Source organism: Aedes aegypti, chromosome 3 (assembly GCF_002204515.2).
Source record: "Aedes aegypti strain LVP_AGWG chromosome 3, AaegL5.0 Primary Assembly, whole genome shotgun sequence".
NCBI classification, from domain to species: Eukaryota; Metazoa; Arthropoda; class Insecta; order Diptera; family Culicidae; genus Aedes; species Aedes aegypti.
In genome coordinates this window covers 291,280,207-291,301,533 of record NC_035109.1, presented here as the reverse complement: position 1 = coordinate 291,301,533, position 21,327 = coordinate 291,280,207, and the positions used below count along the sequence as shown (strand labels likewise).

Sequence of the window (21,327 nt, the reverse complement as noted above, 5' to 3'; positions counted from 1 at the left end):
CAAAGGGTTTTTTAACTACAAATTGCTAGTTTACTGTTGATTTGATGGATATTCAATTGATTTGTCTGTCAAAACCGTAATAAATCACACCTTGTTCGGTTACTCGCGAGAAAATGTTCGCAAACTTTTTGCTATTTGTTTCGGAATGTTCTACCGAGCAGAATGGTGTGAACTTACTCACACTAAGCCTGTTCGCGAATAGGACATGTTTATTTTACTTTGATTTACACTCGTGAGATGCTTCGTGACACAAACATTTCCATCACCGTTTGTGACATGCTTAAGGTGAAGAAAAATCGAAGCCAAACTTCAAATTTTTAAGAGCACAAATCTGGAGAACCAAACACCCGTTCGAACTGAAAACTTAATCAATTGGACCAGCTAGTGACCAATCGATTAAGTTTTCAGCCTAAACGTATATTTGGTTCTCCAAATTTGTGCTCTTGAAAATTTGAAGTTTGGCTTCGATTCATCTTCACCTTAAGTTAAGGATGTCATGAATAGGCCTGTAGTACCGGTAATACCGACACATTTTTGGTACCGGAATGATCTCACTAAGGAAATGGTAAGGACCCACTTAAATTGTCTTATCGTATGCCATAGATTTTTAGAGTGTGAGGCATTAGGTGGCTCGTCCATTTCACTAGTTTTCTGAAATATCACCATATTTTTTTGTATCTTAAAATCAGTAATTCTTTATTTGCTTGGTAAAATAATAACTACTCTTTTCAAAGTGAACAACAACATTAGATTTAAAGGGTCATTTGAAGGGTTTAATTAATTACTAATTACTATTTGACAGCATAAACGTGATTGAGTTGTTTTGCATGAAAATCTCAAACGTAAGATTTTTAAATGATTTCGATCTCGCAGGTAATTAATGAGGATGTATAATTGATGTGGATTGGAGCATGAGTTCACTAAAACCTCCTAACGAGATTCTTCAAGAAATCCTCGATGATTTTCTTCTAGAGAATGCATCAGGTATTCCTCCATCAACTTATTTAAATGTTATAGTAGGGATTTCTTCAAGGCTTTCTCTGGAAACTTATTAAGGGATTCTTTCAGATGTTAGTGAATTTCTTGGAGTTTTCCAGGGTTTTTTTTTAAATTACTTCAATATTTTATCTACGAATTCCCTCAGAAATTCCTCTTAAATCTTCCTGACCTTTTGTCTTCAGAAAATCTACCAGGAGTTTTTGAAGAACACTTTTTATATTAAATGATTTTTTTTTTTTGAAGATTTCTTCATAAAATGGTACCAATTTTTCTTAAGTTATTCCAAGTACACCTAACCTCAAAAAAATAATCAAAGAATTTTCTAGAATTTCCTGAAAACAAACTTTTCCTCAAGACTATATTCAGGGATTTCTCATGGGACTTTCACGGGAACTTTACCAACCAGTATGAATACATATTTTTACAATTTTTCCCAGATTCCAACGAAAATTTTTTCAGAAGAAAAATCGGGAACATTTCTTAAGTTTTCTTACAATCTGATTCCAAGGATCCATACAAAGAATAACTTAGAAATTCCTCATTTGTTTCTTAAAGATTTTTTTGTTATACTTCATGGAATTTGTCCAAAAAAGTCTCCTAGAATTACTGCATTGATTCCAAAAAATCTTCTTTCAGATACTATCTTCCAATACTATTCAATAATTCCAAAAAAACAGAAATTTTGCATCACGCGGGGTTGACAAGGAATCAGCGGTACAACATGTGCAACACACCACTGATTTTGAATTTTACGCCAATAAATAGGTATTTTAGCTTGAAGAATTTGATAAAATGTTTGTAAATAAATGCTTTACGAAATATTTTGAAATTGCTTCATGAATTACCACAAAAAAACCTTAGAAAATGCGTCAAGGAATATCTTCGAAACTTTCTCCAGAAGGTCCTTCAGGGATTATGCTAATAAATCCATTAGGAATCCTTTCGAGGATGCCTCTTGGGATTTCTTTAAAAATCACTCCAAAAATTTCTTTGGGGAATCATCCTAGAATAACGAAAAGAATTTCCTGCAAATTTAAGAATTCCTCCATGGATTGCTCCAGGATTTAATATCTCTAAGAATTTTGCTAGGTATTTCCCCAAAAACTCCAGAGTGCAGGCATTCCAACAGGATTTTTTTCCGATGATTCCTCCATTAGTGATCCAAGAAGATTTGTCCAGTAACTCTTGTATAGATTCTCCAAGGGATTCCTCGAAAAATATTCGTTTTAAATTTTCACAGCGGTTCTTACTTAATTCACTTTACGGATTTCTCTATGGAAGCATTCGTAAAGATTTTTTTGGGTGTTCCACCAAGGTTTTCTTCAAGTTTTTTTTTTCAATGATTTCTTCGGAATTTGTTCCTCCAGTCAGGGAATGTCTGAAAACTCAGTGCTGTGCAAAAAACATGCATGGCACTCCGAAATTAATCGTGCGTCTCTTATTCTTTGCGAGTTAACTCAATTCAAGGTGCAGGAGACAATTTGTTTTTGTGCGAGACAAAGCGAAGCACAATCTCTACTCTTTCAATCTCTTTCGTGGCAGCACAAAAATTCACTCTAGGAAAATTTCAACAAGGTATGCTTTGAAGGCGGACAAGCTTAATAAGTGCGTTTCAAAAACCTATAGGTGAAATTCTTAATATATATGTTAAAGTTGGAAACATAAGGTGGTGATTTATCCCATTGGTCACCACCAGCAAGCAAACAATTTGATTGATTTTCTTTGCGAACTGTTGTCAGATTCTCCAGTATTGTGCACTGCAAAATTCAAAGTTTGGCTTCGTTTAATAATCAGGGGGCAGGACCCGTCATCGTAATCATCGTCATAATTCGATGAAAATGTGTTCACTGTATTTCGGTCGGAGAATAGAGTACAGTAAACACATTTTGGTGTACTTTTTCTAGGTTTTTAAGGAAAACACTGCTTTTGAAAAATCTGAAATAAATGACGGATCCTGTCCCCTTAACGTGCTGTTTCGCAGAGCGTGTAGCACCGAGAGATATTTGAGTCGCACCCCATTCCTGCTTCCAGAGTTTTTTTTTCAATTAATTGATTCAAAGATTATCTCTAGGACTGTAAAAAGATTCCATTATAAATTCTTCAACAGAGTTCCTTCTAGGATTCCTTTTGCAATTCCTGCAATTCCTGGAATTCATTCAAGAACTACTCATGGGAATCTTCCATGAATTCTTTAACGCTCAACGCTTCGTCATATTCGATTAAAATGTGTTCACTGTGTTTCGGTTGGAGAATAGAATACAGTGAACACATTTTCATGTGAACTTTCATGTTTTTGGACAAAAAAAACTGCTTTTATATATCAGATCTGTGAACAAGTTCTCCAAACACAACATCACTATATTTTGAGCATTGGCGTAGGAACAGGGGGGGGGGCAGGGGGGCCTGGCCCCCTCCAGAATCATCCAGGCCCCCCTAGAATTTTCGGTGATAATAACAAAAAAAAAAACAATTAAACATGAAACATTTTTTTTTAATCATGTTATTGACAAAAATCTCTTCAGAAGTTACGTTATTTTATGTTGTAAAAATATAGTGAGAAAACCTCGCTTGTCTTAAACAGCATCAACGTGGCGGTTCTGACTTCGGTGAATCGCGCGACAAACGAAGCTTAACCGTCCGCTGTCGATCGATTGATTGCTGTTTTAGAACTAGCTTCTTGTTGTATGCGATAAGCGCAATTAATTCTCTCTTTGATTTTGATTAATTTTTTGAAGTATTTCCGCATGAATAAATTTATTGCTCAAACTATATGTTTCCAAGAAAACTTATTATTTCATAGATTATATAACTTTTTAATAAATCCAACAGATTTGCAACAAAAAATCTCAAAAAACTTTTGATATTCTTTATAGAATTTAAGTTGAATCAAATTTCTAAAAGAATATTCAATGGTAGCTTCAGAACATTTGCAAACCTTTTAAAAATTAGTCAGCCAATATTGTGGAACTTGTTCAAACTTTCAAAATAAATTCCTCATGGTGAACATCCATTCCTTCTATTTCTACTTTTGATTAGAAAATTGATTCTGGAATATGTTCCCACATTTACCTAAAAACTGTTACTTAATCATTCAAAAGTTTAGTTTTCTCTCGCAATTCTTCCAAAAAATAATTGATTCTGTCAAATCTAACGCAGAGATATTTTTCTGACAATTCTATTATTAATTCTTCTGTGAATTTTTGTTAAATAGTATTCTCAAACATTTATTTACAAATTCTCCCGCGAACCCAAGTAACCAAATTGCACTTTAATTCGCCCTGCGTGCTAATATAGTGCTATAATACAGCTGACAAACCCTATATTGGCCGCATAATAGCCTTATAAGGCCAAAAAGGCGAATAAGAGGGCTAATGGTTGGGGATGGGAAATTAAGTCCTTAAGAAATATTTCCAAAATACTATTTCGTCAAAAATTCTTTCATGTCTCTTGCCTTCCAACCTTCAGAGAACATTTGTTGAAACCCCCCTGAAAAAATTTTGCTCTCGAAGTTAGCATATCGGTAAAGGAATCTGTAGAGACTAATTCTATAGAAATAATTTTATCAATTATTGGAAAAATCCACATCCTTGGTTTGAATTGTTGTCTGATACGAGGGCGGAATTCATAAAGGCTATCTGACAGAATTTTAGAAAACCAGAAATCAAGGTTAGATAGATGTCAAGGATAATTTCTAAATAAAAAACTGATGGACCTTCTTGAGAAATTTGTTGTGTTTGTAAATTCATTAGAGATGTTTTAACAATCCTGTAATTTACCCGTATAGAAAAGATTATAAATTATCTTTTATTGTACCATTGCCCATATATTGTTCTGCCTGCTTCAACATTTTGTTGTTTTTCTTCCCTTCGCATGACGCTTTGAGGAGCTTTGTACAATAATCTTTCCATACTTCAGAAAGCAACATTTGAAAGAATATAAAAATGTAGGAGTTTAGAAAAATTGCAGAAATTTCTCAACAAATTTTCAAAGTAATGCAAAAGTTTCCCCTAACATTTAAATGCATTTAAATCTCACATTACGAATTTTACCACAATGCATCTTAGACCATAGTTTCCCAATATGTGGATTGTGATGTGAGCTGATTTCTGGTGGGTCACGAAAAATATTCTAAGTTTGCATTTATTTTCTACGTTTTCGAAATTCTACAAACCTTCTTGAGATCAAGTATCATTGTATCATTTTTGGCTTTAATGATTGGTTATCTTGAATCGGTAATTTTAAATTTACTTAGAGTATCTAAATTTGAAACATCCGTATGATAATTTTCAGAAAATATGACCATGAAAAATGGTCAACAATGAACTGACATCTGGCATAGTATTTTTTTCGAAACAAAATGCACATATCATATTTAAAACGCATTGTGACAATGTGTAGGATTATTTCAAAGAATTTAACGATTGGAGTTTAGTGATTTTTTTTCACTGACTATCACTTTTTTGGTTAAATTTCAAACTCGGCTAAATTTACCTGAATATTTAACCAAAAAAAAAAAAGTCACAGTGTGTCAATTTGTTACTAAAGTTGTGGATGACGTTAACAATTCTTTGTTTTTCAGTTCAGAAAGCTATACATTTTTATGTTTCAAACGTGGTGAAGGTTTCCTGTTTATATCGGAAAGATTTTTCTCTAAAGTTCATTTATCCTCAATGCAAGAAATGGTCACTCTGATGTTGAACGATGATATTTTGACGTTTATTTAATTGTATGGAAATAAAAATCTGTCAACAAGTTTCAGAAATTCTACGATTTAAATCTTGCATTTTACGACAGGAATTGATTAAATTTATCCGAATTATATTTAAGCTGCAATTATTCAAAAAAAAAAAAAATACCAACAAAAATCTTTTGAACCCATAAAAAATATTGAAATATTCCTGGAGTAGTTTTAGAACCAAAAAATGGAGTATGGATGAATACTTAAATAGTTTTTTTTATTGAAGAATCTTGAGATTAGCATTAGCCAAAAAATTGGAGTTATTGCTTATTTCTAGAACCTGCAAGAAAACTTGATGGAACTTTTAAAGGATTTTTTTAAAAAGTTCAAGAATTGCAAAATCTTGGTAAATTTGGTGGAAATTTTTTTCAAAAAATACCAAAAGAATCGTTAGTGCTATTCAAAGAAAAAAATATCTGGAAAATTCTTAGATGAATCTCTGGTATTTTTTTGTTAAGATCCTTACAATAATATTCTACAATCCTAATATTCTAAAAATAATATAATTCTCTAAGAAATCCATGAACGGATCGATCTCGAGAAGTGTTTGAGTATTTTCTCGGAAAAGTTTTTGAAAGAACAGTTGAACGTATTCTTCTAGGAACTTTATAGATATGTTAGAATTCTTCAAACATGTCTCAGTTAGGAATTTTTGGAAAAATAAAATTAATAGAGTTTTGAAGGAATGCGAAATGTTGCTCCTAGAATTTTGATAAATATAAAAAATAATTACCTGTGAAAAACTACAGATAGGTCTGCGGAGAACTTCTCTGAGAAATCATGAATAACATATTACCAATTGAATTCTTTTTAATTGCTCACTAAATGCTTGTGGAATATTACGAGGAATCCTTACAGTAACACCTGGAAGAGTCATTATATTTTTTGCAGGAAGTTGTTGTTGCGTTTTTGATGTTGTTTTTGTTTTTGTTGCGATTTTTCGAACAATCCTGTAGAGAAACTTTAGAAATAATTTGAAAAGCAAAGTTTGAAATACTGTTGGCGTACTCTCTGAATAATTCGTATAATGAATCCTTGCTTGGTGATGTTGAAGACAATTTTGGTGAGGCTCCTAGATTTTTTGTACTATTTTTTGGAGAAATGCTTAGTTATTTCTGAAAATCCTAAACAAATTATTAATGAACACATAAGGATACTTTAAAAACTAACAATTGGAATTTATATGTAATAAGTACCCAGTGGTCCTTCCAGGAGAAATGATTAAGGCGAAGTAGGCCGACATTGGCATTTGTACGCGTCGTTGATGATTGTTGCTAATTCATCTAACGATTCCTAATCAAAATCCGTTGGGTTTGCACTGACACAGCTGAAAAAAAGTATTAGCATACTTTATGCATGTTAGCGCGTACAGTGATTTAAACTATCAAGACTTAGTTTTTTCACTTTCAAAAGCAAGCTGAAAAGTCATCATTTTTGCCAAAACGAATGACGGGCTATTTAGCCTTAAAATAATTTCCAATACATTCTCTGGCAGAATTCTTCCAGAGATTTTTTTAAGCAATTCGATAGAGATTCTCCGAGAAATTTTCTGGTGAGATCAGAAAGTCTGGGAATGATTTTCCATGCGAATCCTAGGACAAACTCAATTGAAATTGGTAAAGGAGTTCTTGGAGAAAGAATTGAAAAGTAAGAAATAAATTCATGAAGAAATTCCTGTGTGAATTCTCAGAGTTTGTTTGTTGTTTGTTTTGTTTATTTGAGACATTTTACACCAAAACGGTGCATTCATGTCTAATTCTCAGAGGAATCTCTTCAAAGCATATAGTTGAATACCTGAATCTGTCAAAACTACGAAATTTGAAAAAATCGTGATTATTGCGACCGACATTACTTCTATAAAAGCAGTATTTTCTAGGCCCCCCCTGGGCCCCCTCCAGAAAAAAATCCTAGCTACGCCAATGATTTTGAGTCATTTTGATATTATTTGCGAAAATCACTGTCCTCAATTGAGGACGTTGGCCGTTCGGGGCATTTATCCTCAAAATAGGACGCTGGGCGTTAAATTAAGAAATTAACCTCTTACTTTTATCATCTGCAAACAGATGTATCATTTGATCCGTCCGATCAGTGAGTTTGAAGAACGATTACCTATATGGATGAATTGTCGTAAACACTAGGACACTGGCATAGTAACCTAGTTTGAGCATAAGCATAAGCGTACAATTCATAGGTGCTATTCCGTGATTAACCAGAATAATCAAAGTTGCTCGTAGTTTATGGACCAGCCCTTAAATTGAATATAATGGATCGTTGAAGGGAACTCTTTTGGTACTCACCGCATCAAAACAAATGCGCCACCGTATATGGGCTTTAACAAACTTTTCAAACGCACAACACTACAGTAACGCTATCTATGCTGTTCATAGCGACCGTTTTGGATATTTTAATGATCCATTCATAACAGGTATACGATAATCGCAAATTTCGTGAAGTTGATCGAATCGGTCCAAAAGGTGTCGATTTTGCAATGTTCGAAGCAGATTTCAAAAAATTACTGAAAAAAATAAATAATAGAAATAACTACAATTACAGGCAATCGTGTTTTCTGAGATGACCTTCTAATCCATGGTGAGAACAAATTCGTGTCCAAGTTAACATACAGCTGTTGCCAACCCCAATAAACACCACACTCGGTACATTGCGCCAACTTCAGCTGTATATTGTTCAACCAACTAAAAAAATAAAAATTTTCAACGCATAATTGAATCACCAAACATTGACTCTTCCATTTATGGTTTGGCCCAGCATTGCCGGGTGCCGACAGTCACTAATCAACTACACCCAGCTGTATGTGGTAGCTTTCCGAAGGTCATCCCAAAGCTTCAAAATCACCTTGTTTGTATCGTCCACTGTTGAAACAACACTCAACTCTCATAGGTAGGTACACACCCCATTTGGATCGGCGGCATGCTTGGACAAAGCGCACAATTCTTTTCAACCGAAGTCACATCGCCTATACACTTCCGTACAAAAGTTTGAGCTATATGCTTCAGTAGACTCGGTAGATCATTAGGACCCGAATTGCAGAACGATTTGGATGACTGACAATTACCAATCTTTTGTCAAAATTTGTGAACACAATTTTTAAGCCTTTAAACTGCTGAACGTAGGCATCATATGCTTAAAAATATTTTATGGTGTAGATTATGGCTAAAATTTCTGAATATTCTAGAGACCTTCGCATTACTTTAGGTTGATTATACACTTCTCAATCCCCTTGGCCGTGACTTATCATAAATCACGGGTCTTTTCACTTTCTGTACGAAAACATTGCGTTTATAAGTGATAAAACTGTTTGAACGGAAGTTAATATGAATTTTACCCTATCTGTCCCAGAGATGTTCCGTAATAACTTTGTCCACAATACTTAAAATCTGTACTTTTCTATCTCTCATAAAACTATGACTAATAGTGAAACGTTCCTCGAAATTCCATGAAAAGCTTTTGACACATGCTTAAATACGAACAATTTGATTTTTGTATCAGGGAAATTTATGCCTAACGAAAATCAATAGCGAATGAGTCATAGAGAGTTTCAATAATTCGTATAACTACATATATATGGACAAAACACTTTGTATATTTTTAGGGGGTGACCCCAAACTTTTTCACCGCAGTGTGAAGCTGCCTATTTCATCAATCAGCCAGCTTTGAAGTAGGTATCCAGTCCATCCATCAGCTACCGGCACCGGCGGTGATGTTTGTTTTTCTCACATCCATAATGTGCTAATCTACACGCTTTGAGCTACCGGCAATAGTGCCCTAGGGCCTCTAGAGGCATTCGTGAGAGGTGTAACATATTCCGATCATGATGACGATGATATGGGTTCAGACTCAGAGTTTTCAGAGCAAGATACCTCGAAGAGCGAGATGAACCAGTCAATCAGCACATCGTTGCCGAGGCCGGAAATCTCCGATAGATGGATGTATCTTTCCGTTGGTGTATTTCACTTCCTCCGAATGGTATCGTTTTTGAGGACGTCCTATCTGTCAGATCGTAGCAAATTTTACCACGAGTGCGTGAGAATTGAACTAGCTAGTTCATCCGGTTGTGAACGGAAGATTGATAGGGCTAAACATTGGTAGCTTTTTGTTTAGATAGCAGAATAGTTCTCAAGTCATTACACCTTTTGATTTCAAATATTGACCTTAGCCTTTAGAACAAATTCTCAATGATTTAACTCAACAATGCAACAAAAGAAATAATACGTTGTTCTTGATTTCTGTCTAATGGTTGTCACCTTTATAAACAGCATAATCTAATAAACAACTCCCAAGAAAGCGACCAGCTCACAAGTTCAAGATTGAAGCGATCCAATTCAACGCAGCGAGTGGGCTTTAAACTTAAAACACTAATCCAATGAGCGTGAGTCGCCGCGAGTGATCGTAGGCCGGAAATGCTACCGGTTCGCAGCTAATCCAATAATTTAATTAGCAAAAACAAAACAAGCTCGTGCAAAACTGGTCTCCTTGTCAGACAATAACGCCTCCAAGAGGTAACATAGTCTTTTTGCTATACGCGCTAGGATAAATGGTAAGAATCTTTTTTTGTTCTGATGAAACAATTTCGTCAGGTCAAAGATTGATAAAATTAAAACCATTTTGATGGTTCCATTTTTTATTTAATATTCTAATGATTAACAATCTCCAAAGTAGCAAGCCTAGCTGAAAGAGCCAGAAAAAAAAACTTCCTTTTTTGCCTAATTGACTAAATTCTGTCACACGGGAAGCACGCATCAAAAGTGCCGAAAATAACGCCACGGTGGTGGCCAAGCCGAACCTGCAGTAGCTTTTGATGTTGGCAACAACAGTAGCAGGTTAAAAGAACGGATTTATAGCCAAAGGAAGTGCACTCTTCACGCTCAAGTAAGGTTTTCTAAATGTATCTTAATTTGGGCTTCCCATTTCTCGAAGGGGTTCTTCGTCGTCTTTGGCAAGTAGATATGCAATCAAACGGAGAGGGTAACCACGTTGACTGCCAACCGGGCTAATTATCCGCTCGATGAGTCCCACAGTTTTGAGAAGCAAAGTGTTTCCAAAAACTGCACTAGGGATGCACATCCTCAAATTGTAACATATATGCAAAGATGATGCCACCGCGAATAATGAACAATCCCATCTCGAACACACAACCGGGAAAGCGTATCCAATTTCATTAAAACCGAACGTATTTTTAGAAGCTTCTATCTCGACGGCCGAAATAAAAGATCACCCAAAATGCATTGAATCTACAGCGGCACGGTGCAATTCGTGCGTGCGTGCGTTCGTGCTTCAGTCCATTTGTGCCACTCACGATAGTCGTCTGTGGCACTTCTGCACACAATAAAGTGGCTACCCGAAAAAAAATGCTATTAATTTGAAAGGTGGACCTATTAAAACACCATAGAACCTATAGGAAACAATAGTGTACATAAATTATTAATTTTTGAATTTTTCAGAAAAGTTGAAACTATTATTATGTTTATTCCAAATTCACAATTGATCTTATTGTATAGAAACTCAATTTACTTTGTCGCAAGCGCTAATATTCGTCATATCAAACTTGAAAGGTTCCACTACGGCGAATATTCGAACTAACGTACATTACTGATTTCTTTTCCAAATGTAATTTTGTGAAAGCAGTTATGGTTCATCCACTTGTACACCAAAAAAGGCAATAAAACTACTGTATTTCGATAAATAACTTCAGTTCAATAGACAATTTCCGTCAGATCTAACCCCCAGTTTTTGTATTTTTGTTCGAAATACAATCATTTTTAATGAATATTAACGCTTTCCGATTTTATATGCACTCCTAATTTTCTTATGAATTTTTGAAAACATGGAAACTGACCACGTTTTGAAAAATAATTCGAGATGCGGCACAGTTGGTTCAACCCTATGGGTATCAGCGTGGGGTTTTTTCAACAGTTTTTCGATCCTACCCTTGCATTGGGATCAGTGTTGCCACAAGTACAGATTTATCTGGAAAGGTACAAATTCTTTGATAGTTTTTGGTACAGATTCTGTACGGTACAGATTACAGATTTTCACGAAAAAGTACAGATTGGTACAGATTTTTGGAATTGGCAATTTTGGTGCTCAAAATCCAAACGATTCATGAAATTTTGAACTTATTTTCACAAAACTATAAATTGAAAGATACAATGTCCATATAGAATTGAATAATAATTATATTGTACCAGTGAAATTATTTCAATAAAAAGTATGTTAAATTTCCAAGTTTTTAAGAGTTTTTAAGATTTTCAGAGTTCTTTTGACAATTTATCTTGGATGTGGTACAGATTTTGGGTTCAGATTTTTAGAATCTCTGGTACAGATAAAAAAGATGTTTGAGCCTTCGGTACAGATATAAATTGTCTAAATGTAAACATTGGAAACGTCAAATCAGATGCGCGCTCAAACTGACCCGGTCAGGGCGCCCCAAACAGGAGCGCCAATGAAACTAACCTCAAATTACTCCAACAAACGTTTTTGAACCAAGTTGGAACTGGCGCAACCCGTTCTGAATCACAGTTTCAATCTCAACCCGATTCAGGTCTTCATGTAGGAAAATATATTTTGCTCCACGGATTCAAAATTCAAAACAACCCCCAACAAATCTCTCATCCACCCAATAGTTACGGTACCGCTAGTTCTATTAGAGACTATTTTTGATATTCATGCCGACAAATGCCTAAATCTATCTGTTGGCTGATGATTCGGAAGATTCCCGCCTAGAGGCAGCAACAGCCGCGCAAGGAAATTTTGAGCGGTTATTGTTGCCTCAAGTTGGGAATCTTCCGGCTTATTCAATCCTCGTCGGCACAAAACAGATAGATCAGACATCTGTTGACTGCAATCCTTGCGTTACAGAACCGTGTAGTGTTCGTCGGGTGCAGTCATAACCAGCCGAAGCGGTGAAGGTGGTTTTCGCGGTGATAACAGAGATTTCAGGAACATCTGGTCATGCCAGCTGATCATAAATTCACCACAGCGTGTTGGCAAAGCTATAGGGGAAAAAGGATCTGCATTTTTTCGAGGTGAAACAAATTGTAGGGGCCAGAGGGGTGAACTAACGTGCCGCTAGTTTTTCGTTGTTTTCTTATAGTTAAAGGCTTCAAAACATATCGGTTCCTTAGGAAAGTTTGTTCAGTAAAATGACAGAAAGCTTATAAGCCAATAATTGTTTTTTCACGGACCATAGACCATATTAAAGAGAAAGTAAATAAAGAGAGCCTTTCAATGTTCGATAGGTCCTTTTGAAAAGTTACGCAAGTATTGTGCTTATATACTTAGGATGTATTTGATGGCGCCCATGAATTGCAAAGGAAATTCATATATTTCATTATACTGAAGTAATGGAGAGAGATGCCTGTAGATCTAGTTTAAAAATGTATGATAACGTTGAGGTGTTGTATTTTGACCACTCACTATATAACAGTGAGCCGTTAGTCGTGAGACGAATCAAAACTGATCGCGACCGAAATGACAATGGTTACGAGGAATATAGGCAACGGTAAGTAATGATTTCATTGAATTATTTCCACCAAACTATCAACATTTATCATAAATCTTATTGCACAATGCAAAAGTCGGCTTGGGAAATGATTGTTTGGCATCGTTTTGTATCAGCATAATTCACAGCAATACTGAAAAAAAATGCAAATTCTAACAGCTCAAAGTTCGAAACGTCTCGTGAAAAATAACGTGAAAACGATTTTAGTTGTAATCGTTTTCAAGTTATTTTTCGAGAGACGTTTTGAAAGGTTTTAGCACAGTGTTTCCCAATCTTTTTGAAGCTGCGACCCCCTTTGTTGATTTACAAACATCCCGCGGACCTCCAAACACTGATGTTGTTGAAATCAATACCTATGGAAACCTACCGAATATATCGAAATGAATCTACAAATGTGATTGGCAGGCATCCATAACAGTCTTTTATCCACCACAGGTAAAGCAATAATCCTGTCATAAACTTTTGAAAAAGTCCATTTATAATCTAGTCAGGAGTCTATTCAGTATCATTGCAAAAGTCCAACAAGGAACTTCCAAAAACAGATCTTGTCAAAATCCTATAGAATATATTGCAGGACAAACACTTGGGAATCGTATTTGGCAATACTGAGCTACTTTCCCAGAAGTTCGTTGCAGGTTCATCGAGAAATTATATCGAAAGATTCGATAAATTTCCTAAGCTACATTTCATGACTAGAAAATGTTCTTAAGATAAGCTGCTAAGAATATATTGAGAAATTTGATTATTTTTAAAATTTTCTTGGGATACTTACTTTACTTTAAGAAATACTTTGAGAATCTTGTCAATGGGTTTCATAGGAGCCCTGATTGGAATACGTAAAAAAAATGCGCTAGGAACTCTCTAAAATCTTATTTTATATTCGTCAAGAATCTTTGCAGAAAAATACCACTTTAACCTTTCGATCGTCGCGCGGATTTTTGAAACGCGAGTATTCGCGCGTTGTACTTTGTACATCACCCTTGGTTTTGCGAATATCCCAGGAGTCTGACCACTTGGAAAGATGACGTCTTCGGCAAAATTGTTCAGAAGCTCAGGAGCTATCATTATTTTAGCCAAGAAAATCGGGATTTTGCCACTAGGCGGCGATAGTGAGCTTGCAACTTTTGTTTCGCAGATCTTAGGATCCTAACCACTTAGAATGATGGCGTCTTCGGCAAAGTTGTTCAGTAACTCAAGGACTATCATTGTTTGAGCTAGTTGAATCAATATTTTGCCACCAGGCAGCGCTAGTGAGCATAAAACATTTGTTTCGCAAATATCTCAGGAGCCTGATCACTTAGAAAGATGGCGTCTTCGGAAGAGTTGTTCAGTAGCTCAAATTCTTTCTTTATTCAATCCTTAAAGTTCGAGATTGTGTAAAATAATGATAGTCGCTGATCTTCTGAACAACTTTGCCGAAGGTGCATGATCGAGAGAGTCAAGTTCCTGCAGTATCCACAAAACAAAAATTTCATGCTAGCGCCACCTGGTGGCAAAATATCCTATTGCTCCTATTGGCTCAAATAATGATAGCTCTTGAGCTACTGAACTGCTTTGCCGAAGACACTTACTTTCTAAGTGGTCAGGCTCCTGAGATATCTGCAAACAAAAGTTTTTTGCTCACTAGCGCCGCCTAGTGGCAAAATTTCGAATCAACTTTATCGAAAAATGATAGTCCTCAACTTACTAAACAACTTTGCCGAAGACACCATCCTTCTAAGTGGTCTAAGGATCCTGTAATATATGCAAAACAAAAGTAAAACTTCCATGCCCACTAGAACCACCTAGCGGTCAAATTCCGAATTAAATGAGGTACCATCCGATAGCGCTTAACCTCAAGAACAACTTTACTAAAGACCCTAAGTTTCTATATTGTATGGATTTTAAAGAAACAGCTATAAAACTGTGGTTTACTCAAACCGTATATAGTGCGTTCATTATTGTGCGACTTCCATGTACATTTCTTGATTTTACCGTATTATAGAGGGTCACACTGTAAATAAAAACTGTCGAGTTCTTCTTCTTCTTTCTGGCGTTACGTCCCCACTGGGACAGAGCCTGCTTCTCAGCTTAGTGTTCTTGTGAGCACTTCCACAGTTATTAACTGAGAGCTTACTATGCCAATGACCATTTTTGCATGCGTATATCGTGTGGCAGGTACGAAGATACTCTATGCCCTGGGAAGTCGAGAAAATTTCCAACCCGAAAAGATCCTCGACCGGTGGGATTCGAACCCACGACCCTCAGCTTGGTCTTGCTGAATAGCTGCGCGTTTACCGCTACGGCTATCTGGGCCCAAACTGTCGAGTATTGTTCTTAATAAGAATCTTGAGGAATACATTTTGGTTTGGAGTCGATATATATCTCTGTTGCACAATGATAGCAGATAAATCACAACTGTTGTACAAAGTACAACAGCGCGACAGACCGAAGGTTAAAAAAAACTACCACTTTAAATACCAATCGAAAATCTATACACAATCGTGCTGATGGATTCAAAATGATTCGTGGAATAGTCTGGGTGGACATAATGAAGAATTTAAAATTGTATTGTCCTACCAAGTTTACCAGGGACACGAAGAATTTTTAGAGGAGTTCACTAGGATGCTAAATAAGTCTGCCAAAGATATGGCGGAAAATATGGAAGTTATTTTAAATGGATGCTTCTTAAAACGATCTTAGTTTCATTTAGGTACAAGATCCGCTAAAAATAAGCAATTACGGAGAGGAAAAATTAGATCATTTGCACATCTATTGATTTTACCATGCTTAACTTATTGCTACGATTACCTACATGAAAAGTATTTTATCAGTATTTGAATAGTTGAAACTAAGACTTTATGTTTGAATAGTTTATATAAAATAATTACGAGTTCCTTAAAAGGAAAATGGATTTCCTCTGGGATCTCATCAATGTTTTTTTTTTGTTTTTGTAGCTTTGTGTTGTTTGTTTGTGTTTTGTAATGGAGTCCACTACCAGGGGGCTCGACTTGAGCTTTTTGGTGTGGGGGTCAGTGGAGGGTTAAAAAAAACTAAAACAAAATAAGTTACCATGAGAAAACAGAAGAGTTGAAAATTGTTTCACAAAATATTTGCAAAGACGTCGCGCATCCGCTGAAATTGTCACGGGTCCGTGGACCACCGGTTGGAAAACACTGTTTCAGCACAACGTATCCAATAATCCAATAAAATTACCATAATTTAGATTGTTTGAATTTTTTTTTATTCTTAGTAATCTATCAATAATTCAATAAAAGTACCATTGTTTTGGTCTGAATTTAGTATGGAAAATTTTCCAAAATTTTATTGTAACAATACATAATAACCACTGTGAATCCAATCGTAACATACAGTAAAATAGTTGAAAAATGAATTGTAATAAAACACATTTAGTTCTATGGTAAATCTGTTGGACAATATAGTGTTGATTCAATAGAACCTAATGTATTTTATAATATTTTTTTATTAGGATAGTACTCATGCTGAAGTCGATCAAGCGCACAGTGACACCACTTCATACAAATGTTGTTCAAAAGTACAAATCTCACTCAAATCATCTGCCCACCAGTTAGTAGTAGAATATTGTAGGCAAACTTTTTGTGATTTTTTATTTCATTCTGGAGCTGATGATTGCAGAAAAATGCAATCTGTAAAACGAGTCTGATGAACTGATGGTCTTATTTGTTGCGTAACAAATACAGTCAACTATTGAAGCAACCATCGAGTAAGAATACAACCGCGGTTCAAGGCGCCATCTTTAATATGGTTCTATAACTCGTGTTAGCACATTAACTGGCAACGCTGAATGTCTTACTCTTATGCGATCCGGCTCTGTGGCAACCACTCACACTAATCGAAGCGGTAAGTCTACAACGGCAAAGACACGACATGAATAGATGATAACAACAAGATTTAAAGCGATAGCTATTTCTAGAATCGTTTTGATTGAAGAGTGGCTCAAATGGATAATTAATTTTCTAGTTACTTATATACTATTTTCAAGTTACCTACACCAAAATATTGTAAGTTAATCTCTATCGCGGATTAAAATTAAGCGACAGTAAGATCATGAATTACATCTTATTTGATACTGAATGTCAAGTAACCTCAAATTATCCAATTGTTACGTGCTGCGAATTTAAGAACTACAATAACCTTAAGCTATAGTGAACAATATGTGAGTTAACTGGTTTGATCTGTTAGATGCGTTTGCTATCTCAAATCTGTTTATTATAGTATATAATACGTTCCTATAGTTAAAATTCCATCTACCGTAAACATCATAAGCCTACCCTAATTTTTAAGTACATCCATCATGTGAAGTATTAAAAGATGTTAATCAGAAATTTGTTTTAGCTGGAGCTGATCTGGAACTGATTGTTTTGACTGCTAAATGAGTGCAGCTACTAGTTATTTTAACAACTCGATATCGAGATATAGAATATCGAGTTATGATGAGTTGGCTGTACATAAAAATCTTGGAGCTCGATCATTTATTCAGACAGCCTTATCTTCGAATAGTAAACGAACTTGGGTCTCGAACTGGGGTCTCGATTTATTATCAAAACGTCAGAGGACTACGGACAAAAATCACGGACTTCTACACTTCTGTTACTGCTTCGCTCTACGATGTGGTCGTTTTGACTGAAACCTGGTTGGATGAAGTGATTCCATCATGCATGCTGTTTGGTAATGATTACGTCGTTTATCGTGGTGATCGTACACCGCTAACAAGCACCAAGAAACGTTCCGGCGGTACTCTTATCGCAGTGAAGCGCACAATCCCGTCCAATTTGATCCCGATTAACGACGAGGGACTTGAGCATGTGTGGGTGTCCCTGAGAATGAAGAGAAGTAGTCTTGCTATTGGAGCAGCATATATTCCTCCGGATAAAGCGTCGGATGTGCAATTGACGAATCGCCATATTACAAGCATGGAATCTGTTATCCCTAAACATGATGCAGTTGCTGTATTTGGTGATTACAATCGACCAGGTCTTCGATGGATAAGAAACGTAAATCACACATGTTCAGTGGACGTCACTTCATCTTCTCTGACGCAGTCCAATGCGGCATTGCTAGACGGAATGAGCTCAAACAATATGTGGCAATTGAACTACATAAAAAACTGCTACGGAAACACGTTGGATTTGTTATTCGTTAGTGAAGAATTGTTGAACGGTTTGACTATTGAGGAAGTCGACGATCCTCTGGTTCCAATTGACATTTGCCACAAGCCTTTTTCTTGTACCATCGAAAACGGCGAACCCTCGCAAAATACCTTCGAGGACGAGTTTGACATCAATTCGTTGAATTTCCGAAAAACCGACTTCATTGGGTTGAGCCAACACTTAACGCTAGTGGACTGGGCGGTTGTCATAGAATGTCCGACTATAAATGAAGCTGTTGAAAGATTCACGACTATCCTTCAGAACGCTTTTGCTATTTTCGTTCCACGTCGATGTTCTCCGAAAAAGCCAGCTTGGTCGAACACTGAGCTGCGTCGTTGGAAAAGGCGTTGCAGCACAGCAAAAAGATTGTATCGCAAAAATCGCACTGCAGCAAACAAGTTGGCATTTCAGTTGGCGAGTCGCCAATACCGCAGTTTGAATTGCAGATTGTACAAAGAACACACTGCCTCCACAGAACAGAATTTAAAACACAATCCGAAATGTTTTTGGAACTTCGTAAAATCCAAACGCAAAGAAACTGGTTTGCCGTCTTCAATGTATCTGGATCAAAAACGTGCCAATACTTCGTTGGACAAATGCGAATTGTTCGCTTCTTTTTTTAGTTCCATGTTTGATTCGAACTCTGGAAGCACTGATGCTGCCATGGAATTGACTCCTGCTGGATGTGTAGAAGTAGCTACATTCGAAGTCTCAATTGAAGCAATGCAGAAAGCGACGAAGAAGTTGAAATCATCATATCTTCCTGGACCTGACGGAATTGCCTCGTGTATCCTGAAAAAATGCAGTCAAGAATTACTGGAGCCTCTAGTTCATCTTTTCAATCTTTCACTGAGAGTCTGTACCTTCCCTACACGCTGGAAAGCATCGTTTATGTTTCCGGTGCATAAAAAGGACAGTAAAAATGATGTACGGTGTTATCGTGGTATTACGTCGCTTTGCGCGTGCTCAAAGTTATTTGAGATTATTGTGTCGGATTACATGTATTGCCAGACGAAACATTATATCTCTACGAGCCAGCATGGATTTTATCCAGGAAGAAGTGTATCAACAAATTTGAGTGAATTCGTCTCGTTTTGTCTACGGAATATCGAACAAGGCCGGCAGGTAGATGCAATTTACACGGATCTGAAAGCAGCGTTTGACAAGGTTGATCACAACATATTGCTTGCAAAGTTGGGCAAGCTTGGATGTTCGCCTAGTTTTGTTGAATGGCTTCGTTCGTACCTCTGCGATAGGAAGCTGGCTGTAAAAATAGGATCTTCTATTTCACGATGGTTTGTGAGCAGTTCTGGTGTTCCTCAAGGAAGCAACTTGGGCCCGCTTTTGTTCTCGCTGTTTATGAACGACGCTATTATACATATTGGAGACGGCTTCTGCCTGGTATATGCAGATGATTTGAAGCTTTACGTTCTGATAAATGGTAAAGAAGACTGTCATAAGCTCCAAACTCTCCTTAACAAGTTCGTATCGTGGTGTCGTGTCAACAGGATGCAGCTTAGTATTTCCAAGTGCTTCGTTGTTAGCTTCCATCGAAAAATGAGTCATGTGTCGTTTGACTACACTATCGACGGAGAGTTGTTAAACAGAACTCAAATTATTCGAGACCTTGGCGTGTGTCTGGATTCCACTCTTTCATTCAGGAATCACCATGAAGAGATCATCGACAAAGCACGTCGCCAATTAGGGTTTATGTGCAAATTGAGCAAAGAGTTTAGAGACCCGTACACGCTCAAATCGTTGTACGTTAGTCTTGTTCGACCAATCCTTGAAACCGCTTCAATTGTTTGGGATCCCTACCACAGCACTGTAGCTTCCCGTATAGAATCCATTCAAAAACGGTTCATCAGATTTGCACTACGAAACTTGCCATGGAGTGATCCACTAAATCTACCACCGTACGAGGGTCGCTGTCTTCTGATAGGAATTGAAACATTGGAGCAAAGAAGAAAACGGGCTAAAGCTCTGTTTGTAGCTAAACTAATAGCTGCGGAGATTGATGCGCCGAACTTGCTTCAAATGATTAGCTTCAATACTCCAAACTACGCCATTCGCCGTCCCGAGTTTCTTCGATTGCCATTCAGACGACGAGACTACGCTTCCCAAGAACCAGTGCGATCAATGATGGAGTGTTTTAACGAAGTTGTTCATCTGTTCGATTTTAATATTACGACCAAGAAATTCAAGACAAGGCTTTTGCGATATGTTTATAACTAGTTCTAAGATTTTATTCATTAAGACTCAAAAGTCGGATGAAATATACAAATAATAATAATAATAATAATAACTTACATGATCGATCTATCGTATTATGCAGACAAAGTTCTACACATTTTACGCTAAACCTACTTGGTTTTCGCTTTCAGCACATTTGATTTACAAAATGACCACTGTTTAGATTTTCATCTTTCGAAACCATTAAGGTGACACATCTCGGAATCCAAACATGGCAGGCACAATGGTCGACTTGTGCCCCTACTCACGATTTCAAAGGCACTAATCTTCTGAAATAATGAGAGTACAAAGTAAATCTTTCTATTTTAAGCTTTCTGCTAGTGCACAAAGCTAAAATAGAAATTGTAGTGTAGTTTGATGCTTCTTTCGCGAGATTTGTGCCATTAAAGTTTTGGTACATTATTGAATTTTGATTCCAAGCTGTTTCACCTTAATTATGACGCTTATAATATGGAGAGAAAAGCGACGTAAGCACGAATCAAAACATAAACACTACTTGAGTCGATTTTACACTGGCACAAAAACATCGTAAGTAATTGAATGAAACGGTGTTCATGTTGTCATCAAATTTTTGTGGAAAATAATTGAAACTCCCTAGTTTTTTAACACGCAAAGATTACATACCAAATTTAAACGATGTACACGAC

General features: G+C 36.4%; 1 protein-coding gene across 8 annotated transcripts in view; it reads right to left on the bottom strand.

Annotated features, from left to right (window-relative positions):
- The window catches only part of LOC5578976 (putative uncharacterized protein DDB_G0277255), a 296,522-nt gene that overhangs the window by 189,492 nt on the left and 85,703 nt on the right, over positions 1-21,327 (bottom strand). The gene's annotated exons all lie outside the window — the stretch shown is intronic.